This window comes from Protopterus annectens, chromosome 3.part1 (assembly GCF_019279795.1).
Source record: "Protopterus annectens isolate FY-2018-M chromosome 3.part1, PAN1.0, whole genome shotgun sequence".
NCBI classification, from domain to species: Eukaryota; Metazoa; Chordata; order Ceratodontiformes; family Protopteridae; genus Protopterus; species Protopterus annectens.
The window spans coordinates 1,723,508,700-1,723,524,555 of NC_056732.1; positions in this window are offsets into that span (position 1 = coordinate 1,723,508,700).

Sequence of the window (15,856 nt, forward strand, 5' to 3'; positions counted from 1 at the left end):
ATCCTTCAAGCAATTTATCTTGAGCTTGTTTCTTGTTTGATGTTCATTTTTTACTTTGATCATGTTTTCCCCATGAAACAAGTAAATAGTTGTTTTCAGGCAGCAGGTGTTTTTTGGATAAGAAACATTTTTACAAGTGGGGGTATCAAAGAGATTGCTACTTTCAGCATGTTACTTGATACTTTTATAAAGCTGAATATAAATTAGAACTGCATTGCAAGGAGAAGTGGTTTGAGTTGAGTGCTGCTTGTTTTTTTATACTTGATTTTGACTGGCATTATAGTAATGTATTCAAAAAGTAATTTATTTTTTCATGCCTTGCAACCTTTTTGTTTCCATCTAGATATTAAGTAAGCTGTCATGTAGCTACTGCATTGAAATATTTTTTTCTTCTACACTTCATTTTGTCTTGATTGGACTCTCATAATGATGGTTTGGCACCCAGGGCAGTGTATATAATTAAAGTCCCAGTTCTTTTTGTGGTTTTCAGCATAGCTCCATCCCTTTCTAGTTGGTCAAACCCCTTCCCATTGGCCCCACCCATTCAACTGTCTTCTGCAGCCCCCTTTGATTTGAAGTCACCAGCCACCACTGCCCACAGAGAGGTCAAAGGATATAACACAACATGCAGGTTTGCATCCATGTGAAAGCTTTATTTGTGTACTATTACAGTTGTATATGTCATGCCATATAGCTATTTAGACTCTGAAATACATATAAACAGACCATACCTCTCAACTGTACAGATTTTTGCAGAATGTTCAGATTTTTGCCTTATATTTTTGGTCCATTTTTCATAAAATTGTGGCTTTCTGGCAAATTAGTGGTAAATCACTAAAGACTGAAGTTAGAAAATAATGACAGACATTTGAGTTTTAGACTTCAAAAATTTGTGATAATGCAAAGCCTGTTATTCTATCAACTTTCTAAGTTTGTAAGAACAATATTTAAAACGTCCCTATTTGTACCACTTTTTTTCATGGCTTTGTTCAAAGTTCTTACTCTAAGAGGTTGAGAGGTATGAAACAGACTAATGCAACTGTCAAACAGATACATTAATACAGTATTCTGGAAAGGATTACATATGTTGCTGTTGCTGTCCAGGCCAAGGCCTTCAAGTAGTACAACAGTAAAAACAGACTGGGCCACAGGATAACAATCAATCAACAGTAAGTAATGCAGATGTATAGTCCAGCAGCCTCTATCTACAATCTGTACACAATCCCTAGTGGGTAAAGACCTCAGTTGACACAATGGGATCTATCTGTTACATAACAAGGCATAACTGAAACCATCACAATCACACTGACAAATAGAACAGTCTGTATGGCAGGAAGCAGAAGGCCTGCATTTACCCAAGGTGAATTGTATGGTAATGTACATCCAGATACCTTAAGGCAGCTTACCCCTGATTCCCCCACATGTTGTAACAGCCTAGGTTAGTTATGGTGCATCCCCCCATAGACTAACATACAAGGCCATATGCCACTGTTACGTACACTGGCCTCTGGACTGCATAAGGGCACACATGTATTGTGTAGATGAAGCCCACACATATATGGACCCAACCCCACAATATGTGTAGGGGCCACAACAGCAGTGGAATGATGGCAGGAATGGCAGCATGACATACTCACAGGCCACTACATAACAACCCCTGACAGCATGTCATATGGACAAAGCCTGGTATGTAGGTGGAGGACAGAGGACAGAACACAGGCCCAAATGTGAAATAGTGTTGTCATACACTAAGCAAGTCGCTGGTGTTACAGGATAGTTTGCAACATACCCTTAGTCAGGAATATGAAGATAGAAACACAAATGGATGTAGCCATCTACTGATAGCACTCAACACACACACCAGTGATATATCTGACTCAAGACCTGTGTGGTGAACAGACAAAACATAACAGGCACACCTCTCGCCACCAAGTGGATAGGTCCACAGTTGAGAGCTATGCAGACAGACTGCATTCCATGTTAAACTAGTATGTACACACAAACTCTGTAACACTGGTGCTATACAATGCATACAACACTACTCACACTCTATCTGTATATCTGGAACTTCATACAAATATGTAGCTGGCCTGAGTGTGCAAGTTCTCTTGTAAGATGTATTGCTACCTGCTGTCTGTATCCCTGCTGCCCACACACAGGAAGGATGTCCACCATACATGAAAGGTAAAGGGACCACGCCCACATGATGTAGGGATTTGTAGTAGTGGGTTGCCATGACAGTGGTAATTGGAAGTACTACACAGCATGCTGCATGCAGGTAGCAAGTGGAGGACACTGATTGGTGCAGAGGCCATCACCTGATCATGGGCATCACCTACAAAAGCCATGCTGCAATCTATTCAAAGCAGCTCAATCTGTTTACTGGAGAGAGAGAGAGAGAGTGTGAGTGAAAGAAAGTGAAATTGAAAATAAAACAAACAAACAATGAAACAAGCTAAGAAAGAAAGCAGGCTAAAGGCCAATCCAAAGGAGAACAAAAAAATATCCTTACAAGGACACTATCCAGAACAGACCTCATTCCCACAACAGGTATGTGAAGTATATATGCATGTAATTGACTTTAGTACTTGGTCCATAATAATGGGATAGATGATGTGGAAATATTTTATATGTGCCATCAGGTGTTGTTGTTGTAATAATGTTCAGCTGAACAACTGCTAAGGACAATAGAGTCTGTCCCTGTGGGTAGTGGGCCATACCCGTCAAATGTGCAGAGCAGCACTGACTGATAAGATGTAAGCCATCATAATGTGTGTTGTGCAATAGAAAGCATGTATATTACTGTGGCCAATAGCTGGTGGTGGAAGTAATGCCATAATGATCGACACATGGGTTCCACAGCTCACTACTTGCAGGACACTCTGGTCAACCTGTATTGTAGCATGCTGAAATTCCATAGGTGTGTAATAGGGTTACCTGCAATCTGGCCCTACATATACCCCCCTAATGCTAGGCTGTGTCCATATGTGGCACCTGTTTGTGGACCTGATGTCTGAATGTACCCCATATATAGGTATGTATATATGTACACACACACACACACACACACACACACATATATATATATATATATATATATATATATATATATATATATGTATGTATATATATATATATATATATATATATATATATATATACATATATATATACATACATATATCTACATGTATGTCTGCAGATATATAGATACCCATATGTAGACATATATATACACACATATATAATCATATATATCTACACATATTTAGATATATATCTATATGCACATGTCTACATATATACAAACACGCACACACATATATGTATGTAAATACATGTCCCCTGTATTACTACCACAGTGCTGCATGCTATGTGCGAGGGAACAGCACACATAGCAATACACACATATATATATATATAGCTGTCAGTGTGTGCAACACGGAAGGGTATGTCACATGTGAACCCTTGTTAGGACCACATTGCCCTTGTCTGTGAAGTAGGGAATGGGAATATGGGGAAGTATGGCAGGCATGGTTATGGAGTTTTCCGGGTTGGTAGATATAGAGGACAGCCTACAGGGGTGGTATATGACACATGCAGTGGGTAAACACCCTGGATGGTGTGCATGGTCTGTGATGTGGAAGCCCCATGGGCCCCAGTATGGACACAATGGGAACAAGCCTCCCAACCACTGCTACTCAAAACAACAGCCCATGTCCCGAAGGTGCCTGGCCTGGAGGCTGAGCAGGAGGAGCATGTGGACCCTGTGAATGTGTACTGGGTGCCTCAAGGTGATGTAGCACATCCCACATGTGTCTGTGGAGCCCGCTATGGAACAGACCCTGGACCTGACCTTGAGGGACAAGATCATATCTGTGTGTGCCCTTGGGGGGGACAACATCCCCTGAGGTGGTTCCACCTGAAGGTAGTGCTGGACCATTACATGAGGAGGCCCCAGGATGGGTCCCAGATGTGATGTGGCCTGGTAACATGGGCAGATGAGTTTGAAAATGTGGTTCTGCTGGCAAATATTCCCTAAACATGCTATTGTGTCACTGTTATAGAACATATGTGGGTAGTAATAGTCTATACAATCCTGGAACATGTCCAACAGCATGCATAGATATCCGCAATAACACAGAATGTCATATGTGCAGCAATCTCATAGGAAGCATACCACAGGCATATATGGAACCATAACACCACCACGAACAAGACTAATAATCCACCAGAAAGGACAGATAGATCCACACCAAATATTGGATTTAGCGCTTTCGTTTTTTAATAAAAACTTCATCAGAATCACAATGAATACACACACTGACCCAATAAATACCCTCTCCCCTTACAAATTAACATATGTAATTACTGACATCATCATCAATTAATAAAACACGCCCATATACAAAACAATTAAAGTTACATAAACATGCACTAAAAATTTTTTTATTTTTTATTATTTTAACCTCCACACCATAATATAATGCAACACCAATGTTATTGAAATAGCCCTCTGTTTTTAATCTAAGGATAGAACTAACTGAAATATTAGAATTAAGCCCTGGATAATGTGATGCATTTGTTTTCAGTTGCCATCTTAATTCTTTAGACTCTAAAAATTCATTTAATGGACCGCCTCTTTCTCCCAAAGTGGCTTGGTCAAGCACAGAAAACTTGAATGAATGTCCAGGGTTATTGCTAACATGTGTAGCCAATACATTTTTTGTATCTTGTTTCTTAATATCATAAAGGTGTTGGTATATTCTACTCCTAAGGGCATTAATAGTTTTTCCAATATAAAAACAGGGGCATTTGGTGCACTTCCCTATATAAACTACTGCCTTACTGCTACATGTAAACTTCTTTTTATGCTTAAAACTACCATAATTGGGTATGAATATTTCCTTGCCTTCATAAATAACTTGACATTGTGAACAAAATCCACATTTAAACATCCCATAGTACCAAAATGTTGTGCCTTATTATTCTCCAACATATTTTTAATAGTAGTATCATTTTTGTAAATTATATTAGGTCTTGCCCCTACAATATTAAGCAACTCTTCATCAGTGTTGAATAAATTCCAATTGTGCTGAATAATATTAACTATGTTGTTATAATGGGTGTTATACCTGAAAATACCTACTTTATTGAACATATTGCTCTCACCATTAGTATGTACCACAATATCGTTAGTACCTTTACCAAGTAAAGGAAAGAAAATATTATTTTCCCTATTCTCCATAACCTCCTGGAAGATATTGTCCATGTATTCAACGGGGTATCCTCTGTTGATTAACATCCCCTTAAGTACCTTGATTTGGTTCAGGAATTCATAATTCTCCGAAACCATCCTGGTCAGTCTAACCCCCTGTCCCTTTACCAATGCCTTCTTTTGGTGAATGGGGTGGAAACTATTAAAATGCAATAATGTGTTGGAATAAGTACGTTTCCTAAAAATCGTAGTCTCAAATTGTTGTTCTATTGTATTTTTATAGATAGTAATGTCCAAATAATTAATCTTTCCATGTGAAAAAATGTGAAAATTTCAAAAAGTCAGTACTACCCTCGATAAATTCAAGAAACTTGTCAAGTTGGTCTTTTGTATCATCCCATATGATTAAAATGTCGTCCAAATATCAACCATAAAATTTCCAGCATTTTTCATATGGACTAGAAAAAATAAACTCTGTTTCCCAAAAAGCTAGGACAGAGTTTGCAAAAATGGGGGCACAAGTTGCCCCCATTGCTACACCATTGCACTGTTTGAAAAGCTGCTCTTCAAATACAATAATGTTAGTCTCTAGAACAAGTTCCATTAATGTTCTTATGGTCAAAATACAGTTATGTTCATAGTCAGTATGGTGACATAAATAGGAATAAAACCATTCAATACCAGTTTCATGCGGAATGACAGAAAATAAATCTTTCACGTCTATTGTAACAAATATAAGACTATCCTTATATATTTCATAGGTTCATAGGTTCATACTAGGCTATCTGCCCGAGGGCATTTATAAGCCTAGCCATAGTTTTAATGGGCTTACGCCCCTTAGTTGAGAAACTAAACTTACATTTTTATTAGCTGTGCCTCTGTCGAGCAGTGACACTGAGGTAACCCTGGGGGTTATCTCTGATCTCCCATCCATGGTCAAGATTCCTCTCTCTGAACAAGGCAGGTGCTCTCTGCTGCCTCTCACATACTTTTTTGTTTTGTTCCACAGCATAGGTGTATGATGAATCATCCTCCATCCTCTCCTTAATAACGCCCACAAAATCCAGGCGTACCACCCTGCACCTTGTGGGATCTAGGATTTGTGAGATTTTTTTTGAGATGATATTCATCAAATCTGGGTTGACAATGTCCTATTGTATGTCAGGCATAGGTCACCTCTGAGTAAGCGCTGCGCAAACTGATATAACTGAGTTCTTCAGTCGTGCAGCATAAGACAGAAGATTTATCCTTTTTATCCTTTTGGTGAGGAACTTTTTTGGCTGCTCCAGCTGTCGGGTCAGATACATTCAGAATGGGACATTGTGGACGATCATTGGTCTGATGGTCTGATGATGAGAGACTATGGGGAGACTATGGCTTCCCCCTTTTGATCTAGATGTGCAATGATTCATGATATGGTGGATCATGTGTGAAGAGTCTTAATGTAGTTCTTGTGTCTCCCAGGTCCCTAATAACTTCTTCTGTGTTCAGGGATTGCCACCTATATGGTAGCTAGGTAACCTTATTTTTTTCCCGAAGGACTATGACTATTTTTTCTGGCATTTAACTTGGAGGGGGCTCTGGCACCAGTTATATCCATTTTCTGTGAGACTGATCTGAGGATGTGTGATGTGTTCTGGCCTCAACTCACCTAGTTTGCAGTCAGTCATCTGCTTCCTTGTCAGCCATAACCCTCCTGTGTTTGTACTTCACAGAAAAGTAGATGCCAAACAAGAGTGGTTGGGGAGGAGATTCCTGTGTGGGACACCACTTGAGACAGGCTTAGAGTCTGACATGGCGCCCAGCAACTCTGACCCTGTGGGTCTGTTCACTCAACAGTTTGCAACCCATCTTTGTATGTATGGGTTTTTATTTTAGTTGATGAGTTTTTCAATGATACCGAGTGGGTATTGTATCAAAAGCCTTGCCAGGTCTAGGTAGGCTGTATGGACTGCCTTTCCCTCCTCATCAATGGCCTTGGTGACTGTTTCAAAAGTCAACCAAGGTTTTTAGATCTGCCTTCTGCACAAAGCCAAACTGGGTCGGATCCAAAGTCTGCAAATCTGCAAATTCCCTATGTCTAGATCCATGATGATCCTTTTCTCCATGGCTCAGATCAGGCTTGTTGTCAGCGAATGTGGTAATTTCCAGGGTCGGTGGAGATTGGGCGTGGGAGTGGGGTGGGACCACACCACAGTCGCTGCACACTCCTCCTGTGAGACCAGAGGTGAGAGACCATGATAAAGCTGTCCTAACTGTGGGCATAATTCTCATTTAATTCCTCATTGAGTTCATGGAGCACACAGCCGAGGACCCCATGGAGAGAGTACCCTGTGTTCTCACCTGAGAGTTTTGCCTGAGCGTTGGAGATGTTTGTTGGGCTACTTCTTCTTTTGGTGGGTATCTCTTCTTTAGGTGGGGGGGGGTGGGAGATTTCTTTAAAAGATCCCAAGAGTCTTTAATAATCCACTGACAATTGGCCAAGACATTCTTAAGTTGTATATCAGTTAATCTAGCTATAAAATAAGTTTTGGATGCCTTAGCATCCACAATAGGCCTAAATGGGGGGTTCCTAAGATCTTTATGGATCTTTGGGATACCGAAGATTGTAGGTGTCTTTGGTGATTTTACTACCATGAAAGACTGTTCATCCAATGTAATTTGTCTATTAAGGAGTAGTTCTTCCAAAATCAAATCCACCCTTCTATATAAAATGTTCTTCTCATTAACACTAATTTGACAGTAGCTGTCTGAATGTAAAATCTCGAACATTTTCTCTATGTATGTATTTCTATCCATAATAATCAACCCACCCCCTTTGTCAAGTTTCATAGTCCTTATAGTGTGATTATCACAAACACTTTGTAGTGTATGCATTTCAGATCTAGTTAGATTCATTAAATCATCCACTCTATTAATTCCTTTGAATAATCTCTGTATATCCAACTCGCACATTTTTTCAAACGTTTGGACAATAGGGCAAAGGGGAGGGTTGAATACACTTGATTTTTTACAAGAATTACCATCCATAACATAACTACAGTCCTTGAACCAAAACTGGAAATTTAGTTTCCTTGTGTACAATTTCAAATCAATAAGGGCATCATCAAGACCCCCACTTTTACAGGAAACAAAGGATAACCCTTTCTCAAAAATATCAGCAATATTATCCTGAAAAGACACATTACTATAATTGTAAATCATAAAGTCAGCATTCTTATTGCTAATAATTTTAGGGGATGCATCATCTTGGTCAATGTCATTGATCTGCAATACCTCACTAGTTAGGAAATATTGACCTTCCCCCTGTCGTTCCGGTAGTATTGTTTTGTCCCCCCTCTCTGATTCTTTAATCATTCTGATCTCCTCAGAGGGGGGAACTCTAAAGGGTCACCTCTAAAACCATTGTCATCATTGAATACACAATTGTTATCATATTCATTAATACCAGCATTGTACTTATTTTGACTAAGGGGGGGAGGGGTATGCTCTATTCTCAGCATATTCTTTTTCATCCCTTCTTAACTTCCCCTCCTTCCTATTTTTCAAGTCACTGATATAATAATCCACATTTTTAAAAATATTATCATATTCCAGTTTTTTATATTCAAACAAGTCAGCTTAAATAAGGTTATATGTATACACAATTTTACCATTCAATATGTCCATTTTCTTATCATTATCTTTTATGAGACAGTCAAGTAATTCGCAACCATGCCGGTTGAAATGTTTTACCAGTTCCTTATGTAGTTTGGAATCTTTCTATAATCCAGTCGGATAGCGCCATAGCCGAAGTCCTTTTGGGATCTGCTCGCGTCATAGACACTCCCGAAGGTAGCTATTTTCTAATTGTAATTTCCTAAAGTCATAAACATAGTTTTCTAAAAGATGAATTTGTTCACTAAGTGAACCGTTGGAGTTACTATTGCTGATAGAATTAGAATGCCAATTACGTTCTTCTTGCAACCATTGCGATAGTGTCGCTCTTCCATTGTAGGATGAGCAGCCTCTTTTATTATCCGCCTGTGAAGGAGTCCGTTCATGTTCTCATTCCGAAGACGCCACTCTATCGGCCCCTTGCCTCTGCCGTTGAGCTGGTGTAATGTCCCCATTGACAGTGTCATCACTGTCATAGTGGCCCTGACAATGGCATGCAGGTGAATAGTCCATAACAGGCCAGCAATGATAGTGTCCACACAGGGAACACAGCTACAAACACATAGCACAAAGTGTGGTACAATACAATATCTGTCCCACTGGTAGGTAAGCTGCAGCCATACCTATTGAGTTGTGTGAACAGTTTGTTGTCACTGATATGGTGGGGGGTGACAGTGATGTGTATTAAGAACTGTGGTAACCTTGCTGTATGAGTTGCCCTGACCTGTTTCCATCTTTATGTCTTTCAGGCAAGATGTCACATGGACGGCTCCCAGCTTATTTAGCTGCTGAAAATGAAATAGTGCCGAACTATCTTATCCAGCACTACCTTGTCCTGTTTGGCTGGGCCACCCCTGAGCAGCAGGAGCAGACCACCCTGTGCTATGACCTAGTCCTCATGGTCAATAATGTCAGACTGCACAACCGCAGTTATGAACAGGTCTGGCATCGTTGTTCTGACCTGCTTTGCAATGCCCGTTGGCATGCTGCTGCAGTCCAGGGAGATCACCTCACAACAAGGGGAGGGACCATGCCATCCATCCCCCCCTGACACATGAGGAGCTCCTTGCCAGCCTAGTGGCACCTGTCCATTCGCACAGCCAACATAGACACCATTGTGGAGGTGGGTGCTACCCACACACTCACTGAGGAGCATGCAGGTAAGGCCACAGGGCACATCAGTAGACCACTGTTGCATATGCATTCACATCTGTACAGGTAGATTATGCATATCTGACATGTCATATATATATATTTCGTTGCTGCATATTAGTAATAAACAGATGTGCATATGTGGTAGTATTGTGGACATGTACTGTTGATGTACTGTAATGCTGCACCCACCCTGTAGCAATGCCACAGGTGTGGTCACTGACTTTGAATCTCTCACCCTCTTATGTAGGTCCCTCCAGTATAGCACCAAGGCAGCAGCCTGTAGCTGGTGAGTATGATATATGTTGATGCTTGTCAATACACCGGGCATGTAATGGCTATGGTATGTTCCATGCACACATCTAACACACCTACCCAAAATGCATTCTGTACATGTTTATTTATTTATTTATTTATTTTACATTTATTTTTATGCGCACATTGTTGCTGTTAAATGCACGGCATCACAGTGGTGACCATGACGGGGTATTGGAAGGGTATGTCAGACACCTGCAAGATAACTAACATCCTGTCATTGTGGAATGTGTCCACGGGAATTAACATAATGGTGGGAAACATGGCCTACAGTAGGGACTTCTCTGAAACATCACCCGCATACAGTGCAACAACAGTGTATATACCAGTAGTACAATGGCAACTGTTACAGGTTTACATTACGGCATTACATATTACTGCGGTCCACATTATTAGCTGGGACTAGGCTGTAACACATGTTCAGTGTATGGGACACTGCAAACTGACTCACATGTGTAGGCCATACTTGTCAAGCATCTGCAAAAAGGCTGAAGATGGGGAGGGGGTGTCAGCATGACACACCAGTGCACTGCAGGAGGGATCCTAAGGGTGCTAAGAATGGCTGTATCTGCACACAGTCAGGTACAGGAACTGTGGCAGATGTAACCCTACCCCCACAGCAATAGTGATGGCAGTGTGTGAACACCAAGGGATGTGCACATGAGTAGACCTTGCAATCATGCAGATTTGGGGGACATGTGTAGGGCAGACTGAACATACACTGGCAAAAGCAGGTGGCCCATGCTAGTATACCCCTACCAGGAGTAGTGACTCCTGTAGCACACATAACAATAGGTACAACAAACCATCATGATAAGGGTGTGCACACATATGCACACATGGAGTGTATGTATCACGGTCAGTATCTACACACCTAACTCATTCCATAGACACTGCATGTGAATGTACAGGACATATGTCACATATCGGGCTCATGTACTGTTAATATATTTGGTGATATGGTCCCATGGCAGATCAAGGAAGGGTACGTCATATCAATAAGGATGTGTGCACGCCCCATAGCCACGGTATGGTCTGATGGTTGTCAGTGTAATAGTATTGGATTGGTCATACATGGTCCACTGATATTGAGATCTGTAAATCAGACATTAGGCATTCACATATGACATCTGTCAACATATCATCCCAGGTATGTGCTGCTGAAAAACATAGGGGCTGTGAGCATTAGAGCTGACATAACTGACACACATTCAGCAATGGGTTGTACACCTGTGATGTTTGGTGCACAGTAGATGGCAGGGTGCAGAACAGGTGGACAGCAATACTGTGTACATGGGTGCAATGGTATCCAGGGGAAGAGGCATCACCTACTAACACAGCACATGCATCACACACATGTATACTGTTGCTAGCATGGATTGACTATAGCTGCACTGCATGCTGTTGTGTACCATATGTTATGCATGTTCACAGATGGGTAATAGGAGTACTATGTGTTCTATCTTTGTGCAACCTCACCTGTGTGTGTGTGTGTGTGTGTGTGTGTGTGTGTGTGTGTGTGTGTGTGTGTGTGTGTGTGTGTGTGTGTGTGTGTGTAAGTGTGTACTGTTATGCAATGCTGTACAGGTTTTAAAGTGTATTTCTTGTTTTCCCCCACAGGTGGCGAGGTGGGTCAGGGTCCCTCCTGCATGCAATCTGTTGTTGGTGTCCATACAGACACTGAAGATGATGATAGTACTGTTGAGGCACAGGTGGGGTTGTCAAGAGCAGAAACAGCATGATCATTTGACATCCCCCTTTTTGCCACCCCAACCCTGCATACAGTTTCAGTGCCTATACATACCCCATCACAGGTGGGCTTAGTGGAGGGACAGCTGGCGGTTGGTGGCAGTGCACAGGAGAGTGTGGTATGTGTCTGGTCACAGCAGGCATAGCCGGATATCCGGCAGGGCACCACATACGCAGATGCCCCAGGGTGCTTGTGGTAGGGCCGCTGGTCATCATGCCTCTGGCAGACGTGCCACAACTGGTACCACCAGTCGCATGTTTCAAGCTGTCATGGCAGCATAGGCAAATATGGAAGTGTACACCAGACAGTGCCAGAGGCAGCAGAGGGCTGCTCTCACATCTGCAAGTGACAACATCCATTAACTGTCTGGTGCCATCAGTGCTTATACCAAGCTCATGGATAGATGGTTTGGTGAGATGATGGGCCTCATCGACTGTGGTTTGTCCGTGCATGAACATGTGGTGGGGGTGCGGCAATGACCGCATAGATGTAGGCCAGCAGCACCAGCAGATGGTGATCAACGTGGACATGCTAGGACACCAAGGCATAGTGGCAGTACCAACCCCAGCACTGTGGGTGGGGTGCTGTCCACACCACACCACAACAGACCATGAGCACGTGGCCCTGACCAGTCCCAGGAGGGACCTGGTTGCAGTGGACATCTGTCATCATCAGGGGAAAGTAGCACATCGAAGTCTGTACCTGGATGTGCCCATGAAACCCCTGGCAGGCACAGTCCACATGTCCATGGCCAGAAGAATTGAACTGCACACCCTGCCAGGTATGGTCTGCAGCTGTTCATAAACACCTGTATAGGGCAGCCACATGGCAGAACTGTGTGCATGCATACCCACACACTATACGAACACACCTAGGGCAATCCCATACCTACACACACAACATCACCAAGCCCAGTTCCACTCATTACACCCCTCACCCGCACATATGGTGTCAAATGTATGGCCCATGCTCGGCCTCTGGCAAACCAATAACACACCCTGTGCATATGATGATAACCTGTGCCACATCCCTGTCATCCATAACATCCATGCAGGGACAGATTAATATGGTTCTGATGCACACGGTGGCTGTACTACAGTGTACCAAAGTACTGTAGTGTAACATGTTGTCAGGAGTAAAGTTTAATGCATACATGTCAGGTAGAATAGCCAACCAGCAATGATGCATTATAGCTGTTAGCAACACTGGTTGATTGGGGTCTCCATAATGTTATCCATTTATGTTGTAGATGTACATGTGTCAGCACAAGGATGGTCTGCAGTCATATTCCAGAAGGGGTATGACACTGTGGTGACACCATGGCTGGACATATCTGGGGTACAGTTGAACATGTCACAGGTTTGTATAACAGTTATTGCCTGTGCCACATGAAAGGTGACCTGCTGGGATGTGTATAATCTGCAACCTGATATAGACCCGTCCACATATATGCACACTCTTACTTGGCAACACTGGGACTAGATCCCTACCTAGGTATGTAGGGCTACTGAAGTGTGTGGCTTTCATTGCACACACCACACAGCATTTAGGGTGAGGTGTGTTCCATGTTACATGCAGAACATCGCCAGATATGTATAGTATGCTAATGGGGGATGTCATGGTTGCATATGGACAATACATAGTGTGACATACAATCATATACACATTAACAAACACATAACAGGCAGACACATGTCCGAGAGACCTGGGCCTATCGCTGCTAACTAAATTGACCATGTGTCCAATGTGTTAAGATAGGCTGCACACAGCACATGCATAACTGGGCTGGATTGTGGTATCAGTTACCTGTATGGTTGATGGTAACAGTGGTCACCATAAAGTGGTACACGGGACGTATACCGGGTGTACCTTGGTGTAGTGACAGTGTACACAGCACCCACAGTGGATACTGTACTCCTTGAAACCCATGATGACACTCTGACATTCCCACCATCACACATTGCCCATGACTGCGATACAACCCATTGTATATCCCAACAGTGGTATTACAGGGATATGCATCTAATGCACATGCCTCAGGGACAGTATGGTGTTGCATTGTCATGCCTCACCTATGGGCAGCAGCAACGCTATCTGTACTACTGTATGGCAATGGGTATTGTAATAGGAGTGTGTGGCCTCAGAATGCTCTACCCTACAGATATATGGACATGCACACATACACTCAATTGCCAGAACTCAATGGGTATCCCATGCCTATCGACCAATTTGTACAACACTGTTGTGCTGGTACTACAAGGCTCATGTAGCCAGTAGGGAGTGGAGCATTACAGGGTACATGTAATGTCCCATACAGCAGCAGCCACAGGTGACTATGACAATGGGTGTTGCGGTGGTTGTGAAGGCCCTCATGGAATTCCCAAGTACAGGTGTACTTAAACACAGGCACTGCAGTAATGCACATGTACACATGTGTCAATACTGGGGTGCATCACTGCAGGTGGTCATAGCTGCGTACCTAGCTATTGTCCATGGAGAGATGGGTTGTGTAGGGGATGTGTGTACAGTGGTATCCTGCCACCTGCCATGTGGCATCAGGCAATCTATCAACAGACACCACTGTGGTGACCCTCAGGGTGAGAGTGACATGCATCAGCCAATCCTCTGGGTGCCTCCTGTATTTAGCCACTGAGGTGAGCAAGTTGACATGTATGCAACATGTATTACAACACATGGTTAGTGTCTAAGATGGAGACCTGTAGCCAAGCATGTTCTGTTGACTGTAGTAGTGTAGTGGATGTACCCATGGCATGTGGTGTGTACAGGGTGTTGTCTCCTAAATGTGCCAATTCTTACACAGCTGGGCAGACATGGCAGTGTCAATCAAGCATAGGTTGCCTGTACATATCCCAGCTGGATACCTGCCAGCTGCACATCTGTACAGGGACTGACAGTTAGCAGCTTGGCAAGTAGCTATTCAGAAGGATGAATGTGTTGACAGACAGACGTCTGACAACAATATGTATGCCTTAACTACATGTTGGAAGCCCTCACTAACATATGCATGTGCTGTACAGACAGTAGTCTACAGTTACATTCCACATGTCGGATCATTATCCAGTAGGGGATATATACTGTGACACATCTCACGCACCAGGGACACAACAGGGAGACCTCAGAGTCCAGCTATGCCTGCAGGTGTGCTTGTTGTCGGTGCTACATTTTAGCACTCTACTATTGCCTGGGAAAGCACTGTCAATAGTAGTACCACGATGATACACTACATGCCAGTGTGACAGCATGTACCCTTGGCTACTACCGATGTATGTAACACATTCACATAGATAACAGTGCTGTACAGGGCTCATAAACTTGTGTGTCCCAGACCTGACACTCACACCCCTTGTAATGACAGCACATAGGTGCATGTATTGTACATGGTATTACATACACTTATTACAAATGTCATTACCCTGCTATGTTATTGTACTGGGTGGGGAGAACTGGTTACCAGGGTGCATCATGCTTAGCAGGTATCAACATTGCTCCAATATAACAGCTAATCTGATTTGCGCACTGGTAAGTGAACCTTACACGGTGTAACTGCCCGTACATTTACCCGTAGCTTAGCAACTCTTAGCTTAGCCCAAACTCAAGCAAACATGGTTAAAGCTGCTCAAAACTGCCTTAACCACTCTGTATTCGAAAGCCCTTGTTCTGCCCAGCAACAAAATGAGCAACCCTTGCAGATCTTGAACCCAGGAACCTGTACACTATAGTCACAACACTTAACCACTACACCA